This window comes from Triticum urartu, chromosome 7A, assembly GCF_056163025.1.
Source record: "Triticum urartu cultivar PI428250 chromosome 7A, HENAU_Tu73, whole genome shotgun sequence".
NCBI classification, from domain to species: Eukaryota; Viridiplantae; Streptophyta; class Magnoliopsida; order Poales; family Poaceae; genus Triticum; species Triticum urartu.
Window position 1 is genome coordinate 698,626,960 of NC_141879.1, and position 19,321 is coordinate 698,646,280.

General features: G+C 49.3%; 1 pseudogene; it reads right to left on the reverse strand.

The window, feature by feature from the left end:
- Positions 1 to 629: 629 nt before the first annotated feature.
- LOC125554669 (uncharacterized) lies at positions 630 to 13,874 on the reverse strand (annotated as a pseudogene).
- Positions 13,875 to 19,321: the final 5,447 nt, after the last annotated feature.

Here is a 19,321-nt window from a genome sequence, read left to right on the forward strand (position 1 = left end):
AGGGTCGTTCGGGCGAGGAGCACCCATACGTATGGCACTAAACGATAACACCCACACGACGCTGGGTGCTTACATGGCTCTTCACCCAGATGTCAATTGCTTTAAAATTCGTGCAAATGAATCAAACGGCATCAAGCACGTGTGGGCTTGTTGATAAGTGCCATGGACGTTATCATTTAAGAAAAGGAATGCATCTCTACCAAATACTAGATGAATGAATGGTTCCCATTTCCACATGAATAACATAAAACATGACAATTCCTCTAAAGAAGAATAATGTTAATTCATTTCTAAGGCCATGTTGACGAAGGCATACACGATTTATAGTTATGTTTTGGATCCAGACAGGAATCGTATCAAAATCATGAAATCTCTAATACAAATTACGAAATTGCACAGACCACAGAGCACAGCAAAAATCCAGGGAAATGATAGATTTGTTTTCTAAAAAAGGATAGAATTATTACGAGATTCGTGTCCATTTCCAAACGCCCGTCCATGAGACACGACAGAGGATTTATTAGATAACAAACTAGCTAGGTTTGAAAGCAAAATCGCTTCAAATTGTTGAGAGAGCAGAAAACATAAACTAGCACACCCGATTGATTATTCAGAGAGCACGTAGTCGATCAGTCGAACACGACGAGCTTCTCGTACAAGGGCCCGGCGATGGCCTTCTCCATGACGGACCTCGGCGTCATGGTGACTTCTTTTCCTTTCTTCAATTCTTGTTCTTCTTCTTGTTTTGAATTCCCGTCTCCCTTTTGTAGTTCTTCTTCTTCATCCTTTTGTTGTTCTTCTTCCTCTGGGTCTGGGCCGAGGAAGAGCTTGAGCATGTTCTGGGAGAAGCCGCTGACGAGCGCCACCCCCTTCTGCTCCGACGTGACCGGCACGGACCTCGAGTCCCGCAGGTTCCAGAAGACGATCTGCGGTATGGCGTCGGCGTACCCGGCCTCGGTGTACTTCCTGGTGATGGCCTCGTAGTCCGTCTACCATGGCCTGGCCGACGCCTGGTCGAACTCCATGTCGCTGAACACGAACACCTTCTTCACCATGCTCTCGGGCGGCAGCTTGCCCGCGACGGCCACGTGGAGCAGCTGGTCGAACACCGCCTGGAAGTCGGTGTTGAAGCCCCACTCCATGCGCTGGATGAACTGGGCCTTCTCCCAGAGGGTGTCGCCGACGACGTGGTGCAGCTGCGGCGCCGCGCTGAAGGTGATGACGCGGTGGCGCCACGGCTCGTCGCAGAGCTCCGAGAGGAGGAGGCCCAGCGAGACGCACACGTCCATGGGGTGGCCGGACATGCTGCCCGACACGTCGCACACGGCGAGGCAGTTGTTGAGCTTGCCCAGCGCCAGCAGGTCGTCCACCGTGTGTTAGCCTAATCCTGCCCTGTTGTTTTTCTGTCAGTTTCGTCAGGTTCAGAGAATAACGCTGCAGTGGCAGCCGTAGCTAGGTTCAGTTATCTTTCAGTTAACTTTGGATTCGCTTGATTAGTTAGCTTAGGCCGCAAGATGCGTTCTGTGCGATCTGTGGCGACATAGTAGGAGTGGCAGGAGTGCGCTCGAGGTCGTGGGATGGCACGATTTGGTAGCCTGAGCGAGTCTCGCTGCACGTTTGTTTCGTTCTCTGAATAAAAGGAGCAGAAATCAGAAAAGCTGCAACAGTTCGCAGCGCAAATCTCTCTCGCCTCTTGAGTTCTCTCTCGGCTTCGTTCTGAATCCACAACAACAACAATTGGCATCAGAGCCTTCTGAGATCCATGGCTGGAGGGCGTGGGACGCGGCATGGCGCTGGTGGCGTCGCTCCGCATGGCGGCGCTGGGAGCGAGCAGCAAGGCGACGGCAATGGCGTCCAGCAGGAACCTAGCGGCAACGAGTCGCAGGGCACCGGCGGCGCTGGTGACGGTGCGCAACGCCTCGGCTCCAGGTCACCGGCGCGCCATCGCAGGTTGTCGCGCTCTCCTCCGCCGCGTCGTGGGCGGCACGGCGAGCTGGTGGTGCGCGAGCGAGTGGTGAGGGAGAGCGGCGGCTCTGCCCAATATCCGACACTCACTCGCACCAACTACGTCGACTGGGCTATGATGATGCGCGTGTAACTGCAGGCACAGGGCCTGTGGGAGGCCGTGGAGTACGGCGACGGCGACCGCGATGATCGCGCCGCGCTGGCCGCGCTGCTCCGCGCGGTGCCTCCGGAGATGATCCGCGCCCTAGCCGGCAAGGACTCGGCTAAGAAGGCGTGGGACACCTTGCGCACGATGCGCATGGGTAGCGAACGCGTGCGGGAGGCCAGGGCGCAGACCCGCCGACGCGAGTTCGAGGAGATACGCTTCCGTGATGGTGAGTCCATAGAGGATTTTTCTCTTCGTCTTACAGCGATCGTCAACGAGCTGGAGCTCCTGAACGACCCGGTGACCGAGTACCGCGCCGTGCTCAAGTTCCTCCGCGCGGTGCCTCACAAATTCCGGCAGATGGCATTAGCCATCGAGTCCTTCGTCGACCTGCGCACGCTGTCGATCGAAGAGCTCTGCGGGCGTCTGCGGTCCGTGGAGGAGAGCTACGCTCTGGACGACGTCGACCGCGGCGTCGGCGAACTCCTCCTCACAGAGAGGGAGTGGATCGCTCGGAGTCACCATCAAGGCCAAGGCTCCTCCTCCTCCTCCGGCGCGAAGGAGGGGAAGGGGCAGTCCGGTCCGCGACCGCAAGGCGGCGAGCGGGGCAGTGGACGCGACGGCGGCAAGAAGCCCGCCGACGGAAAGCGGAAGGGAAAGTGCCGTTACTGCAATATTCCTGGCCACTGGGCCAGGGAGTGCAGGAAGGCGGAACGCGATCGCTAGAACCAGGGCGAGGCGGCGAACCTAGGCGAGGCGGATGTGGAGCCTCCCGCGCTCCTGCTGGCCACCGTTGAAGAGGGCAAACTCCCGATCCAGGCCTCGGGCACGGCGGGCAAGGTGCAGGCGGCACCAGTTCGCGCCCAGGCAGTCTACCTCAACGAGGAACGTGTGGTTCCGGTCACCACTGGAGCGCGCGGCACCTGGTACCTGGACACCGGAGCCAGCAGCCATATGACCGGGGCGCGCGACGCGTTCACCAGCCTCGACGACACCGTGCATGGCTCCGTGCGCTTCGGGGACGGCTCCCTCGTCACGATCAGTGGCAAGGGGAGCGTCATGTTCCGGTGCGCGAACGGCAACCAGCGCGTGCTCGCGGACGTGTACTACATCCCCAAGGGCCAACATCATCTCTCTCGGGCAGCTCGACGAGAAGGGTTGCAGGTCCGTGATCGAGGACGGACATCTCTGCGTGTACGACCAGCAGCGGCAGCTGCTCGTCCGTGTCAAACGCACGGCGAACCGGCTGTACGTGCTGCGGCTGGACCTGGCCATGCCTGTCTGCTTGGTGGCCAAGCTGGATGAGCCAGCGTGGCTGTGGCACGCACGGCTCGGGCATCTTCACTTCCGGGCGGTGAAAGCCATGTCCACGAGGGGCATGGTGCGTGGGATGCCGCAGGTCGATCACGTCGACGAGATCTGCGACGGCTGCACACTCGGGAAGCAGCATCGCCTGGCGTTCCCGCGCGCGAGTCCACACCGTTCAGAGTGTGCACTGGATCTCGTGCACACCGACCTCTGCGGCCCGATCAAACCAGCTATAGCAGGCGGTAACCAGTATTTCCTATTAGTAGTTGATGATTATAGCAGATATATGTGGCTCGAGGTCCTCAGGTCCAAGGACGAGGCGTTTTCCCGCTTCAAGAAGATCCAGGCAATCGCGGAGGCGAAGCAGAGCTGTCGCCTGCGCGCGTTCCGCTCTGACAGAGGGGGCGAGTTCAATTCTGGTGAGTTCAAGGCCCATTGTGAGACGAACGGCATCGCCCACCACACCACTGTGCCCTACTCGCCGCAGCAGAACGGCGTCGTCGAGCGCCGCAACCAGACGGTGGTTGAGATGGCCCGGTGCATGCTGAAAGGCATGGGCATGCCGGCCACGTTCTGGGGCGAGGCGGTAAAGTGCGCCGTCTACATCCTCAACAGAGCTCCGACCAGAAGCCTCAACGGCGTGACGCCGTACGAGGCCTGGAACAAGAGAAGCCCCACTGTCGAACACCTGCGCACGTTCGGCTGTGTGGCTCACATGAAGAAGACAGGACCCGGAGTGACGAAACTCTCGGATCGCTCCGTGCTCACCGTGTTCATCGGGTATGAGGAGGGCGCGAAGGCCTATCGAGTGTACGACCCGGCGGCAAAGCGAGTGCATGTCACTCGCGACCTGGTGTTCGAGGAACGGCGCGCGTGGAAATGGGCGGGCGACACCGGCTCTGCAAGCGGCGGCGAACCGCTGTCGCCATCCTTCTCTGTGACGTACAGCACCGAGACCGGAGAGCACCTGGTCGACACCGGTGACACGGACGGGCACTCGGGATCGCCTGACGATGTCAGACATTCATCGCCGGCGGTCGCCACGCCAATGAACGCTACACCCTTGCCGACAGGGGACCGGCGCACTCCTCCCACACACGACAGCGCCCTGGACACTGCAGTGGACGCTGACGTGGTCCAGAGATACAGGTGCCTGGCGAGTGTGTACGACGCCACCAAGCCCGTGCCCACTCCACCAGAGGCGCCCGATCCAGCGTTCGACGACGACAAGCTCGAGACTCTGCCTCGCCACGGCGGACGAGCCGGTGTGTGTCGAGGAGGCGCTGTCCTCCCCCGAGTGGAGGGCAGCAATGGAGGAGGAGATGAAGGCCATCGCCGACAACAACACGTGGACGCCCGCAGCGCTGCCCACCGGGTCGCGAGCGATCGGGCTGAAGTGGGTCTTCAAGTTGAAAAAGGACGCCGACGGGAACGTGGTGAAGCACAAGGCCAGACTCGTCGTCAAGGGGTACGCCCAGCGCCAGGGGGTGGACTTTGACGAGGTATTTGCACCAGTGGCGCGGATGGAGACGGTGCGCGTGCTGATCGCGCTCGCCGCGCATGCAGGCTGGCCTGTTCACCACATGGACGTCAAGTCGGCCTTCCTGAACGGCGATCTCGCTAAGGAGGTCTTCGTCCACCAACCAGAAGGGTTCATCAACGACGACAACCCGCACGGCGTCCTCAGGCTCAGCAAGGCGTTGTATGGGCTGCGACAGGCACCACGGGCATGGTATGCAAAGCTCGACGCATCACTCTGTGAGCTTGGTTTTGTGCGCAGTCCCCTGGAGCATGTCGTGTACAGGCGCGGTAGCGAGACCTCATTCCTGCTGGTTGGGGTCTACGTTGATGATCTGATCATTACGGGGACAGACGGCATCGACATCGCTGCGTTCAAGGCCGAGATGCAGCACTTGTTCAAGATGAGCGACCTCGGGTTGTTATCTTACTATCTCGGGATTGAGGTGAAGCAGGAGCACGGCAGGATCACTCCCTGCCAGCGTGGGTATGCCGAGAAGGTGCTTGAGCGCGCCGGCATGGCCGGGTGCAACCCGAGCCAAACTCCCATGGAGGTGAGGCTCAAGCTCTGCAAGGAGGACGGTTCGCCACCGGCGGACGCAACTGAATATCGCAGCATCATAGGATGCCTGCGCTACCTCGTCAACACACGCCCCGACATCGCTCTGGCCGTCGGAGTGAGAAGCCGGTACATGGAGGCGCCCAGCACACGCCATTGGACCGCGGTGAAGCAGATCCTCAGGTACATCCGCGGCACTTTGCACTATGGGTGCAGCTACATGAAGGGCTCCGGAGCTCCGTCACTCGTCGGCTTCAGCAACAGTGATCACGGTGGCGATGTGGACGATCGCAAGAGCACATCAGGCGTGGTGTTCTTCCTCGGTGGCAGCGTAGTCACCTGGACCTCGCAGAAGCAGAAGGTGGTGGCAACTTCGTCCTGCGAGGCAGAGTACGTGGCCGCGGCGGCGGCGACGTGCCAAGGGGTGTGGCTGAGTCGCCTCCTGGCTGATCTGACGGGGCGGTCGGTGGAAAAGTTTCAACTCTACATCGACAACAAATCCGCGATTGCCCTGAGCAAGAACCCGGTGCATCACGACCGGAGCAAACACATCGACATCAAGTATCATTTCATCCGTCAGTGTTTGGAAGAGAACAAGCTCGACGTTGATCACGTTGGCACTGACGAGCAGCTCGCAGATATCCTCACCAAGGCGCTGGAGAAGATCAAGTTCGTGGAGATGCGGGCGAAGATTGGTGTGGCAGGCTTAAGGGGGTGAATTGTTAGCCTAATCCTGCCCTATTGTTTTTCTGTCAGTTTCGCCAGGTTCAGAGAATAACGCTGCAGTGGCAGCCTTAGCTAGGTTCAGTTATCTTTCAGTTAACTTTGGATTCGCTTGATTAGTTAGCTTAGGCCGCAAGATGCGTTCTGTGCGATCTGTGGCGACATAGTAGGAGTGGCAGGAGTGCGCTCGAGGTCGTGGGATGGCACGATCTGGTAGCCTGAGCGAGTCTCGCTGCATGTTTGTTTCGTTCTTTGAATAAAAGGAGCAGAAATCAGAAAAGCTGCAACAGTTCACAGTGCAAATCTCTCTCGCCTCTTGAGTTCTCTTTTGGCTTCATTCTGAATCCACAACAACAACACCGTGCGCCTCCACTGCAGGTTGGCGACCTCGGGGTCGAAGTAGGCGGACGTCAGGATCTCGTGCGGCAGCAGCGCGCCCGCCGCGATCTTCACTTTGCCGGCCTCCACGTCGGCGAGGTAGCGGGCGAAGCGCGCTTGGTCGTAGTAGACGAAGTGGTCCTTGTAGTTCTTCATGGCGACGGAGGACACGCGCGTGTACACCACTTTCGCCCACTCGCCCGCTGAGATGAATATCTCGGGGAGCTTCAGGGCATGGCGGAGCGGCACGTACGCTTCCTTGCGGAGGCGCTCGCATACCCGGTAGGTGTAATGCGCGTCCGGCAAGTCCTCGGGAAGATCGCGGGCCGAGCACTTGGGGAAGAGGCGGCGCGCGATGGCCTCGCAGATGAGCGTTGAGCGGTCGTAGCAGCTGTCGACCGACGGGCACCACTTCCCGGCCAGCGAGAGATCCATGTTGCCTTCCGAGAGCTTCTTCAGGTCCTCGGCGAGAAGGTCGGCGAACACCTCCGCCGTCATGTCGTGCAGGAGGCGGTAGTTCTGGTCGCGGGTGTACCTCTGGACGGCCGTCGCCGCGGCGTCCGCGCGCTTCTTCCTGCGCGCGACGGCGGCTTGGGCGGCCTCCTCCAGATCACGCCTCTGGCTAGCTGCAATGCGCGCCCTCCTCGTGCGCTTCTTGTTGCGGCGCGCGAGCCCCGACACCTCAATCCTCCGGCCGCGGCTCGGCATACGCGTACGAGATCGGAAACGGGCGAAGCGAGCGTAGGCGGGGTGGGCGTGCGCGCGGGCCACGAGCCCTCCTCCCTCGGCGGCGAGGCGGGCCTGCTTCCCCGGCTTCCTGGTGGAGACGCCGCCGTGGATGATGCGGTGGAGGATCTCGCGGAGGTCCTTGAGGTAATCCTCCCATTGTAATCTATACTTCGGTTGCATTGGCAACCTTCGCACCTCTCCCCTTGCACCTCTACGAACAGTCGCATTTCTTGATCGTGTCTGTTCCTCTTGTATATATACCGAGAATCATTCAATGGAATTGATAGTTGATTCATTCGATCCTCTCTCGATCTCGATTCGAAACACGTTATCAGCACGCTCCCGTAGAGCGACTTCATCAGCGCGGCGCAAATCCCTGCCGGTGGCTAGCGAAACAGCCGCGACGTCGTTCCTCCCGGCCATTGCTAGCCTTTTTGGCTACCGACGGTGGAGGCCCTAGCGCCCCAGGACACCACCGGCAACGCCCGCTCACCCCTTCTCTTCTTCTCCTTGAAGAGAGCCGGCGCACGGCCTCAGCGCGTGGTGCCCTCCTCTGTGAGGGCCGGCCTTCAACCTTGAGCCCTCAACGCTGCCGTGGCCCTCAGACCCGGCGTGCCAGCGCGCGGTGGCAGCAGTGTGGTGGCGCCCGCCTGACGACCTCCGGCGGCACGGCGCCCGGCGTTCCATCGCTGCTTCCCCCGGGCCTGAATCGCGGCTCCTCGCGAACGAAAGAGGCAACGGCGGTCGAAGAAAATGGTGGCCAACGACCATCGACGCTCAGATCGCGGCGGCGCCCAGCCCGTCTCCATAGGCCATGACCGCTCATAGCGCACCTGTCGGCACTCCTCCCTTCGACGGAGAAGCCAAGGACTGGCTTGTGGCTTCGCCCCATCGGCACGGTGCCAAGAATGCCTCGGCCTCCAATGCCAAGCGCGGCGGTGCTCCGTCCGGCTCGTCGCAGAAGAGGCTCTAACCGGCGGCCTACGGCCTTGGCGATGGCGACCAACGCCTCCCAGCGTAGGTCCCTGGACGCCTGGCTCCTCGGAACACGGCGACCCTGACGTGTGCTCCCGACTTCCGACGCGCAGCATGCCGACGCCCTCCGGCGCAGAACGCCCGTGGTCCACAGCCTGCACGCGCAAGCAGCAGCGTCGGCGATGTCCTCGACTACTATCTCCCGATGGCAATCACTGGGGCTTGGTTCAAGAGTTCTAAACTCTGATGTAGAACCACACGTCCACACGGGAGAAAGAGATAAGAAGCCTTATCTCTTCGCGAGTTTTGAACTATAGCCCATGTTGCTTTACCTATTTCCACAATAGGCCAAAACTCGTGTCTATAAGTCTTGCGGCTAATTCTTGGACTTTTCAGGATAATTCAACATGGTACAACTACTAGTGCTATTCATTAGCACTTGTCATATTTAGACCATGTATGTATAGATATGCATTTCACCCATTTTTTGTTGAGTTTTAATATTCCAGAAATGTGTGTGTTGATATTCAACATGTTCAATGCGTTTGCTATTGCAATTCCCTATACAACAACATTGCTTTGCTTGAGATTTTTTTATCTCTTGCAAAGATAAATTTAGTACCTCTAGAGTACTGATTTGTGATTGAGAATTTTCTTCTCTCGCAAAACAATCTCATTGCGATTGAGATTAATTTTCTCTCATAAAATATTAATTTACACTGCTGAATTATCTTGAAACTTGATACAAGATCATCTCATTTAATTTGAGGTCTATACAATTCAAGTTTTTCACTTGAGCATCAAGTTTGCAACATCATTACTATTCATTATAATAGTGGTGTATTTTTGTTGAGTATGATGTATTCCGGAATGTATGTATCTCCATGTTCGCTACATGTCAAGAATAATACATCTATTTGCAATTGAGATTTTTAATTTCTTGCAAATACATATGAAAAATTCAAGGTGTCATCCTTAGCTATTTGAGATTCACACTAATGATTTCGAGCCACCTTCTTGAAATCTATTAATTTTGCAACATTACGATGTATTTATATTACGCAATCTGTAATATAAATAAATTACCGCTTTTTCACCGGGGATGATATGTTCTATGTGTTTACCACATTGACATTCTTCATGAACATGTCACAGCGGTCGAGATTTATTTCTCCCGCACAACAAACTTGTAAATTTTTGACAATAACATCTCCCTCATTATATTAGGAAAACACAAGGTAATGAGTTCGATCTACTGCCCATGTGCAGACTATCTCTATTACTGTGAGATCTGTATGATCTTCAATGTGTTATGTTTCCACAATTGAGGTTGAGCATTTTCAAGTTATACACTTGAGTCAAATTTTTGCATTCTTTTTACAAAACCATGATGGTTTTTAATTTACTTCTTGTAAATTAATTATCTCTGGCTTGCCCCTATAAGTAATAGATGGCTAACAATTTGAGGCACTTGCCCTCAATGGCCACAACTTACTTAAGCGGCTTATGGACATCAAGATCAGTCTTGCATCCCATGGGATAGCGCCTGCAATCCAAGCCACGCCACTGGGACGCAAAGGACCTCAAGGGTAATGGTTTGAAACTCACTTCAAACCCTCAACCTGACACCATCAAGCTGTCACGAGACCCTATGAGCATGGAGAGCATGAGGGTTGAATATGCATCAACCGACATGTTTGGAGACTATACATTTAGTCCCTTAGTCTCCTTAGTGATCTATTTTTATGTCCATTTATGATGTTCTAATAAGAACATGATTATTGTTGTCATCATATATTGTATATCACAATATATTGTATCAGCATTTTCATACAAATTCATTTGTATGTATTCTATATATCTGACAGTGATTTTCTTGAGAATCTTCATGTCTATATATAGATTTCTACGGGAGTCAATCCGATGAAAAATGATATGTGCCTTGTGGACATATGCACCGCAAACTCTATACTCAAGGAAGTCCAATGTTTCTACTCTCATTGAGAGAAAGGAGATATTTTTAAATCGCTAGACGCAATGAGGTATTTGTTGGCTCAACTCGAGTCATATTTACTATCCCTGTGGGTACTCGAGTAACATCGGGATGCTTTATTGCTTCCCGGGATTAACTCGTACCCTACTAAACTATGGAGGTATCCGTCAAAATAGTTTCCATAGCGAAACTTGTGATGACAACAAAGAGAAATAACTTCTCTTTACCATGTGCAACGGATATGGCAAGCACATTCTCTGTGTATCATCTAGATTGTACTACACATACAATACAACCCGTAGCACATGTTGCTTACGAGATAGTTTTCCAGAGTGTCTTGTACATGACAAACTTGGCATACTCGCCTTCGTCATCGAGACATTGGGTTGAAATCAAAACTATCAGCAATTCCAGTAGTTTATGATTATTTTGATGCTAAATACTAACACAATTTGGATTTTATGTGCGCTACAAGTAACACAGGGAAGCTAATTTTAAGGCTCGCACACCTTAAAGTCTACGTTGAACCACTCAGACTCGTTGAATGCATCAAGTTGAGGGAAGTGGCTCTTCCCATCCATTGACCAGACTATTTAGGTATTCCATGGTTCTAAAAGACATATCTATATGATGATCTTAAGTGTGTGCTTTATTCACACGAAACCATTGGCTCATTATCCTGACATCGATTTCAAGCAAATCGAATGGATAACATTGCAAAATTCTCCTTGAGTGCCTTCTCTATGGCCCTTGGATTGAAGTTTAGCAATTTGTCCTAATGTTTAGACTCAAAATGGTTTGGTAGAATCCTATCCAAAGTGTTAACCTCATTGCATTATCTTTACTTTGGAATTGCAACTTACCAACTTTACGTTGGAGTCATGCAGTTTTACACGCTCATGACAGAACTGCATAATATTATTCCACTCTGTTTTTGATATGTGGATATCTACCAAGTATTTCCTATCTGCGGTAATTCGGTTGCATACCGATATCACCACCCGACATACATCATTGGCTCCTCAACATATAGTTGGGATCTATGCGAGGAATAACTGTATTTCCGTCAATACGTCGAGCCCCTCGCATGGGGAGTTATTCAAGGCTAGTATGCTGATTCAATGAGGAACATTTCCAGGCATTAGGGGGAGATTTCAAGTACCATAAAGAATGCCAGGAAGTTAGTGGATTGTTCAACACATTATCTGCCTCAAATCCACATACTCAAAGATCTGAACCATGCGTTCAGAAGATTTGCAACGCATTGCAAATAACCTGCCGGATTCATTTACTGACTATAAAGGTGTCACGCAATCCTACAATCCTGCAAAAATATGTCGAAAAGAGTGGAGGTACCATCTAAAACCACTCAACTCCTCGTTCAAAGCAATATGGGGAGAAGTATGACAATAGTACATCAGGATTCAGCTTCTTGCTAGCAAGGATATCAAGGCCTCCGAATCAGTAAATGCAGGTCAACTTCATGTTGACAGACACCTAATGGGTAGTATACACCCAGTGGATGGGAAACCTCCACCAACCCAGGTCAGAGTGCACACAATGACCGGGACATCGGAATACCCGACTCAATCGCATTGGGAAATTGCGAGTAGTCACCATGGGTAACGATATTTCCATCAATTATATATTGATATATAGATTCTGGAGAATCAAATAACCGGAAGTCTACAATTGTCGACATACATTTCTTAACTAGATTGCAAAACCTTTCACATGATTCAGGTCCAAAGACCATGGCCATGGCAAAGTGTGAACAACACTTGGACTGAACTCAAGCAAAGGGTATAATCTAGGTAGAAATGATCTTGCTCAATAATGGGAAGGTATTCATAAGCAATACCTACACTAGTTTTCTTCTGGAAAAAGAATTGAGAAGAACAAGGTGGTGAAACATAGAGCAAGCATTGTAGCACAAGGGTTCACGCAGATACCCAACTATTCTCCAGAGGTGGAATCTCTTTCCGATAACTTATATCATTGGCAGTACAAAATCATCTATCTCTGCAGTTGATAGATGTAGTTATCACATACCCATGTGGATCACTAGATTCAGACATATATGGTTGATTCCTGATGGAATCTCACTTCTGAATCGAAATGCAATACGCAACATACATTGTGTAAAATCAATAAGTCACCATATGGCTTATTATTGTCGGTACATTTGGTATAACCGACGTAGTGAGTTCCTTATACACAAGGATTACTCCTACAATGATGATTGTCCATGTTTGTGTGTCTGCAATGACGACACATGTAATCATCTAAATGACGGAGTTTAAAATGAAGGATTTGGGTAAACCAAAACACCGCTCGTTACTACAACTTGAGCACCTTCATTCATACATTATGGTACACTATGTTGTCTATATCCAAAATATATTGGAGAAATTCATTGTGGGCAAATCTTATCCATCCATAACTCTCATGGTAGTTCATTCTCTAGACATAGAGAATGATCTATTTAGACCAAGAGATGATGGAAATGAGATATTGGGACTCAACATTCCATAATGCCATTGGATCCACCAAACACAATTGGTTGGTGCTCAAGAATATCTTTTGATATCTCCAAGGCATCAAACATCTTGTCCTGGTTTTCAATTTCACAAAAATGTGAACACTGATATCATTGGGTACATCGATCAGATCCCCATTATGTCAGATCATAGACAAGCTTAGTGTTCCTACTAGGTGTGGTAGCCCTCTCATGAAGAGTCTTCGAAACAGACCTCATGGCTACATCCACCAACCATTATCTCAACGATAATGTTTCTTGTGTTGCCCGGATGCAAACAGGTTACATAATAAGCAATATCACTATATTGCATATCTTGCAAGTCAAATCATGCGACTAATTTTTTCATCGGGTTTCTACCAACTTCTATGTTCCAGAAATGTGTTCATGGAATTGGTAGGTGACGGCTTCGAATTTTGCAAGAATCAGGGGGAGTATCTTCCTGAATTGTTCCTGTTCAGTGCATCATATTATACTCTTTTTCCCTTCATGAGTTTACTTTATAGGTTCTCATAAAGGTTTTTAATGAGGTAATATCAACATGAGATCATATGTCATACTTTCAGTTTTCCCCACCGGGTTTTTAGGAAAGTATATACGACATATTTATTGTCCTCTGAACTCTATGGGTTTTTTCGTATTGAGTTAAAAGAGACAATAACCATTATATGTTGCACCATTTTCTCCTTATTTTTCCCACAGGGTTTTTGGAGAAGAGTTAATTCAAGGATGATTCCAGAGATGGTCGGTTGCAAAGACAAGGAAGGATTAGGGGGAGTGTTAGGATTAAATTAATAGGTTAATTAAAGAGATAATCCTCCCATTGTAATCTATACTTCGGTTGCATTGGCAACCTTCACACCTCTTCCCTTGCACCCTCTACGAACAGTCGCATCTCTCGATCGTGTCTGTTCCCCTTGTATATATACCGAGAATCATTCAATGGAATTGATAGTCGATTCATTCGATCCTTTCTCGATCTCGATTCGAAACAGAGGGCGAGTGTGGCGGGGTGGGAGCCGTGCATCCAGAGCGCGGCGGTGTAGAACCCCTTGCGGTCGGCCTTGCCGGTGCCGCGCACGCCGCAGAGGTTGCAGGCGAGGCGGAGCGCGGTGGTCGGCTCGGCGGCCCAGGCGTTGGCGACGAGGGACGACACGGACGAGGGCGGGGTGCCGGGGACAACGTGAAGAAGAAGTCGAGGCAGGGGTCGCCCGAGGTGGCGAACGTCGCGGAGTTGTTCTCCGTGCGCGTCTTGGGCGGCGGCGGCGGGGCCGGCCTGTTGAAGTTGGCGTCGAGCAGGTCCAGGAACTGGTCGCTGGTGGGGGCGGCGGCGCGCCCGGCCGTGGTGGCCAGGCTCTCGATCGGCGGGCCGCGGAGCGTGCTGGAGACGGCCCTGCGGCACGCCGCAGCTGCTGCCACTGCCGCCGCCATTGGTGATCGGGTTTTCGGGTGAGGGTTTTGGCTCAGGGTTTTTGGGAGGTGTATATCGTGTGCAGAAAATGGGGAGGAAATGGCGCGGTTTGTTGGAGGCGAATATAAAGCAATGTTTTAAATAGCAAGCTATGGCATATAGCGGTGACACTTAAAAACAGCTATAGCTGGGCTATAGCGAGATATAGCAAGGCTATAGCGGCAAATTGTACATGAAATCATTTAGCGGCAACATGTTCAAACAGCTATAGCGGAGCTATAGCGGGGCTATAGCCGGCTATTTAAAACTATGATATAAAGCGAGTGGTGTCGTGTGGTAGGCATATTTTTTAGTTTGATTTTCCGAGGTCATATATTTTTCAGTTTGCTGTCACGCATCGAATATTTAATAATGTAAGCGAGATTTTTATTTTGCTGATTTAACATACACCTACGGTCGTACGGGCATATAATCCATGTATCAGATGTACTAGTACTTAGGGAGAACGTACAAAGACAAGTACTCTGCAGAAAGGAATGTGTGGACATTTTTATTTTGCGGAAGAAGGAATGTAGTAGTATTTTTTTTTGAAACCGAGGCAAAGATTGCCTTATCTATTAAATAAGCAGAAGAGAATTGTTCAGTTAATTACGAAAAACCGGGCAAAAACGGGAACAACAAGGGCCAAGCCCACCCCCATAGATTGAAACACACAGGGCAAAGCCCACCCTTATCGACAACATGCCGACCTACGGCCAGACAACACAACTCCAACTCTGACGAAGAACTCAGAAGAACGAAACCAGGCACAACTGGCGCCACGGAAGATCGCCGAAAGGGCCACCTGCAGCCAGTCGTCATACACCACAGGGCCCCGCCATCGCAGTTTCGACTCCACAACAACAAACAAACTGAGGCAATGCCATGGACACGCCGGAGAAGAGCAGACTATCGCAACCATTGCCGCGTCACCGACATCGCTCCCACCATCATCTTTGCCACAGAAGTTTTGGCCGCCATAGTGATTCTCTCGGGGCCGCCGCCCCAACATCCACCGCTCCCTCGCGCCTAGCGCAATCAACCGGCACCGCCTTCCGGGGCCGCCGCACCGACATACCACCACTCCCCTCGAGCAGCAACGCCGCACAACCCAGCTGCCCGCAGCCCACGCTGCTCAGGGCAACCGCTCGCAGACCACGAACGTCGCACCACATCCGGGGCCGCCGCCCCGACGTAAAGTCAGACCGCCCCCTCTGGGGCGCATCGACCGGGCCGACGACCTCGCTACCCACGCAGCATCAAGCCGCCACCAAAACAATGCACAACCGCGACTCTGCCCCATAGAGCCACCGTTGCATCGCTATCCGAGGCCGCCGCCTCGGTGTACATCCACCGTCCAGAGCCGCCGCCCCGGCCTCCATCACCCCGACGACGACGCAACTCTGCACCACTACCATGAGACCACTACTCCACGAAGGTCATTGCTTCCAAGGCGGTGCCTCCAAGAAGGTAACGACATAATTGCCGCCGCCGACCAAACCCAAAATGGTCTATATACTGAAAACATTTCTTCGGCTCATTTACCATCAGTTGAAGGACTAGAAAAAACATATTTTCAAAGCTTGGTGTTATTCTTTTTATCAGTGACATTTTCCACCTTTAGCTTCTCATCAAGGGTCGTGGAATTTTTCCGAACCTTTTGGTTCACCTTATATTAATAAAATTAACTTGTCAAAAAGAAAAGCAGGAGGCCAATGGAGTATTTGTTAATCTTGTTGAGCTGATGCAGGGATGGATTTTCCGTACCTGGTGTGCCCACATTGGCGACGCCCCAAGGAGCTTATGCGACACCCAACAAACTCTACTTGATGCCCACACACGTTAAATAGTTGGCGTGACGCCTGACGCGCGCTCCCTGCCGGGCTAGCCCAATTAGACGTTCGTTTAATTCCGAGTGGTTTAACTATTTTCTTGTTGTTTCTAAAAAAATGCTTTTTTGTTTGTTTATTCTTGTTTGTTCTGTTTTCAGTTGTTTTACTCTTTATCTTCAATTTATATTTCAGTTTTCCTTTTCCCTTTTCTAATTTTTATTTTATTCTTTTTTTGGTTTAGATGCTTTTTTATTATTTCTTTCTTTCTTGATTCCCCTCAGGTTTCGGTTTCCTCATAATGTTTTTATTTATCTTTTTTATATGTTTTCGTAATTTTACTAGTATACAATGAACATCTTTGAAATACGTATTAAACATTTTTTATGTAAGTTGAACATTTTTGTTATATATGGTGGCCATTGTTTTAATGCATGGTGACATTTCTGTTGTATAAACTATATATAGTGAACATCTTTTAATGCACAGTTAACATTTTTATACTATACATTGAAGTTTTTTAATTACATGTTGAACTTTTTGGTAATATATGGTAAACATTTTTTAACAGGCGATAAAATTATAAAATGTATATATATTTTAATTGGTTCTTATATACTATTAAATTCTATGAAAAATCTAACAACCAGTTCTTATGGAAGACAAATTGATATAAAACCATTGAAAAAAATAATAAAATGAAAGGGAACTTTTCAAAGGTGTGCACCACACCCCTAACCATGCATCGCCAGTACGGGCCGGCCCATTATTCTTCAACTATGCGAAACTTCAGCCATTTTTTGCCTACAGGCATCCAATAGGAAGCCTCGCAACACCCTACAACATCAAGGTGACTAAAATCACGATGTCTAGGGTTTATGTCTATTTTCATTTCTGGGCCTTACCTTGTTGCCCCTTTAGCCTTTTTTTTCCTAACTAGACTCCTCACTCCGTCTTTCGGCTTTTGCCGCCCACACCTATGATCTCTCATTGGTTGATCATCTGATGGATTCCGTGACGGTTGAAGCGTGGGGCAAAGCTTTGCCTCGCCAACATGGAGGTAGGAGGAGGTCTCACCTCAGTCGGCGCCTCACATCACTACTATAGGACCAGCCCAATAGTAGCCAAAGGGGTGACCGTTCGTTCTTTCTTCTTCGCTTCTTTGTTTGTTAATTTTCTCTTTTTATTTTTCACCTTTATCATATTTCTAAATATTATAAACACACATGATTCAAAAATTAATTTACTTAGCCTTTAAAAAAATGTTCACCATGCATGTGAAAAATATTAACACAGTGAAAACTTTCTCTTCATGCAGTTTTGAAACAATGTTCACACCATTCAATAAAATGCTTCAGACAATTAAAAAATGATCCTGCATTTCAAAAATGTTTATTTTTTATGAAATATAAAAATTATTCGCATAGTTTCAAAAAATGTTTCTTACAGTTCAAAAAATATTCATAAAATTCTTAAATTTTTTAATACAATATAAAAAATGTTTCATAGCATTCAAAATAATGTTCAAAATATATTAATTTTTTTTAACATAGTGAAACTTGTATTTGAAAAGTAATTCATAATGTGTTTGTAAAATGTTCAACATGTATCAGCAAAATGTTCTTTGTGTATAAAAAAATCTTTGACTTGTATTTTAAAAGTATTCATCATGTATACTGAAAATTGTCCATTATCTACTTGAAAAATGTTTCACATGTAACTATAATATATTCAACGTCTATGAAAAATATATGCAATTTTTATTTGAATATGTTTTCACATGTATTACAAATATGCTGAAACATGTATTTGAAGAAATGTTTCACATATAGTTATAAAATAGTAAACGTCTATTAAAAATATATGCAATGTTTATTTGATTTTTTTCACATGTATTACTAAAATGCTCCAACATATATATATGGAAAAAATGTTCTCATCTATTTGAATTTTTTCTCAATTTGTATAAAAAATGTACAACATGTAAAGAATAAGTAGAAAATTTGTATTAGAAAAATCTACATGCAACTGAAGAAAGAAAAGTAACCAAAAGCAAAAAAAAACATGAAAACAATAAATAAAGAAGAAAATATAAATAAATAAATATTTTTGAGGTTTTTTATTGGGGGAACCTTACCAAAACCCGGCCGAAACTGATGGGAGGTGCCATGTTATTGGGCCGGCCCATCCCACCGGTCGCTTGAGGCGAGACGAAGCTCTGTTTCACAAAGAGCGAAACATGGCCCTCACTGAAGTGTGTGCACAACCTATGACGGTACCACAAGATCTTGAAGCCTGGAAAAATCCATATCACTTTTGATGCTCTAGCTATGGTGCACGAAATCAATAGCATTTGGGGAAGGAAGCAATTCACGGATGGGATTTTCATCCATGAACACGGCTTCTAATTTGAATGCTCATAGTTTAGTTTGGAGCGTCTTGCTGATTGCAAGTGGTCGTTTTTGACTGATCCCTGGGATTCAGTTATTGTACCTCTAAAAAGAAGACCACTTATTCTATGATATATCTATATCAATATAAAAAGACACAAAAAAGCAGATCCAAATAATCTTGACCGTCAACCGAGGTCAATCCAATGACCTAGGCTGCTCCAATGGCGAGCGCTTATCATGTTTAGCATGCAATTAATATCATACCAAATAAAAATGTTAGAATTAATCACATAATTAACATGCAAGATGATATCCTACTTGATATCCACATGCAATTAATATTTACCTAATATCAACGTGCATTGCACGTACACATTACTAGTACCGTATAAAAGACCACTTATTCTGCTAAAAAACAACCCCTCATGGGCTTGGGATTTGAAGGACATTACTTGTCTCCTACATACATATACAATGGGTTCACGGCGTACCACCATTGACGAAGTGGTGATGAAATGCGTTGAGATGGACACTGTCCAAATCGTTCTGTTGCGGTGTTGCCCATGTTCGCCGTCTAGATCTTCCCACCGTCAACGGTTGCCGCGATGCCGACGTTAGTGGAACCGCCGACCTTGAGAAGAGAGTGATGGGGAAGACAATGAAGAGTGAGTGGTGAGGGCATTTATGGCACGCCTTTGAGAAAGACTGCGCAGTCTCACGCTGATTTCCACTTGCAACAGCGTGCCGTCTTTGCAGTCGCACTGACCTGACTCATCAGAAATGATCGATTCAGCCGTTCCTTTTTCTCTGAGCCGCT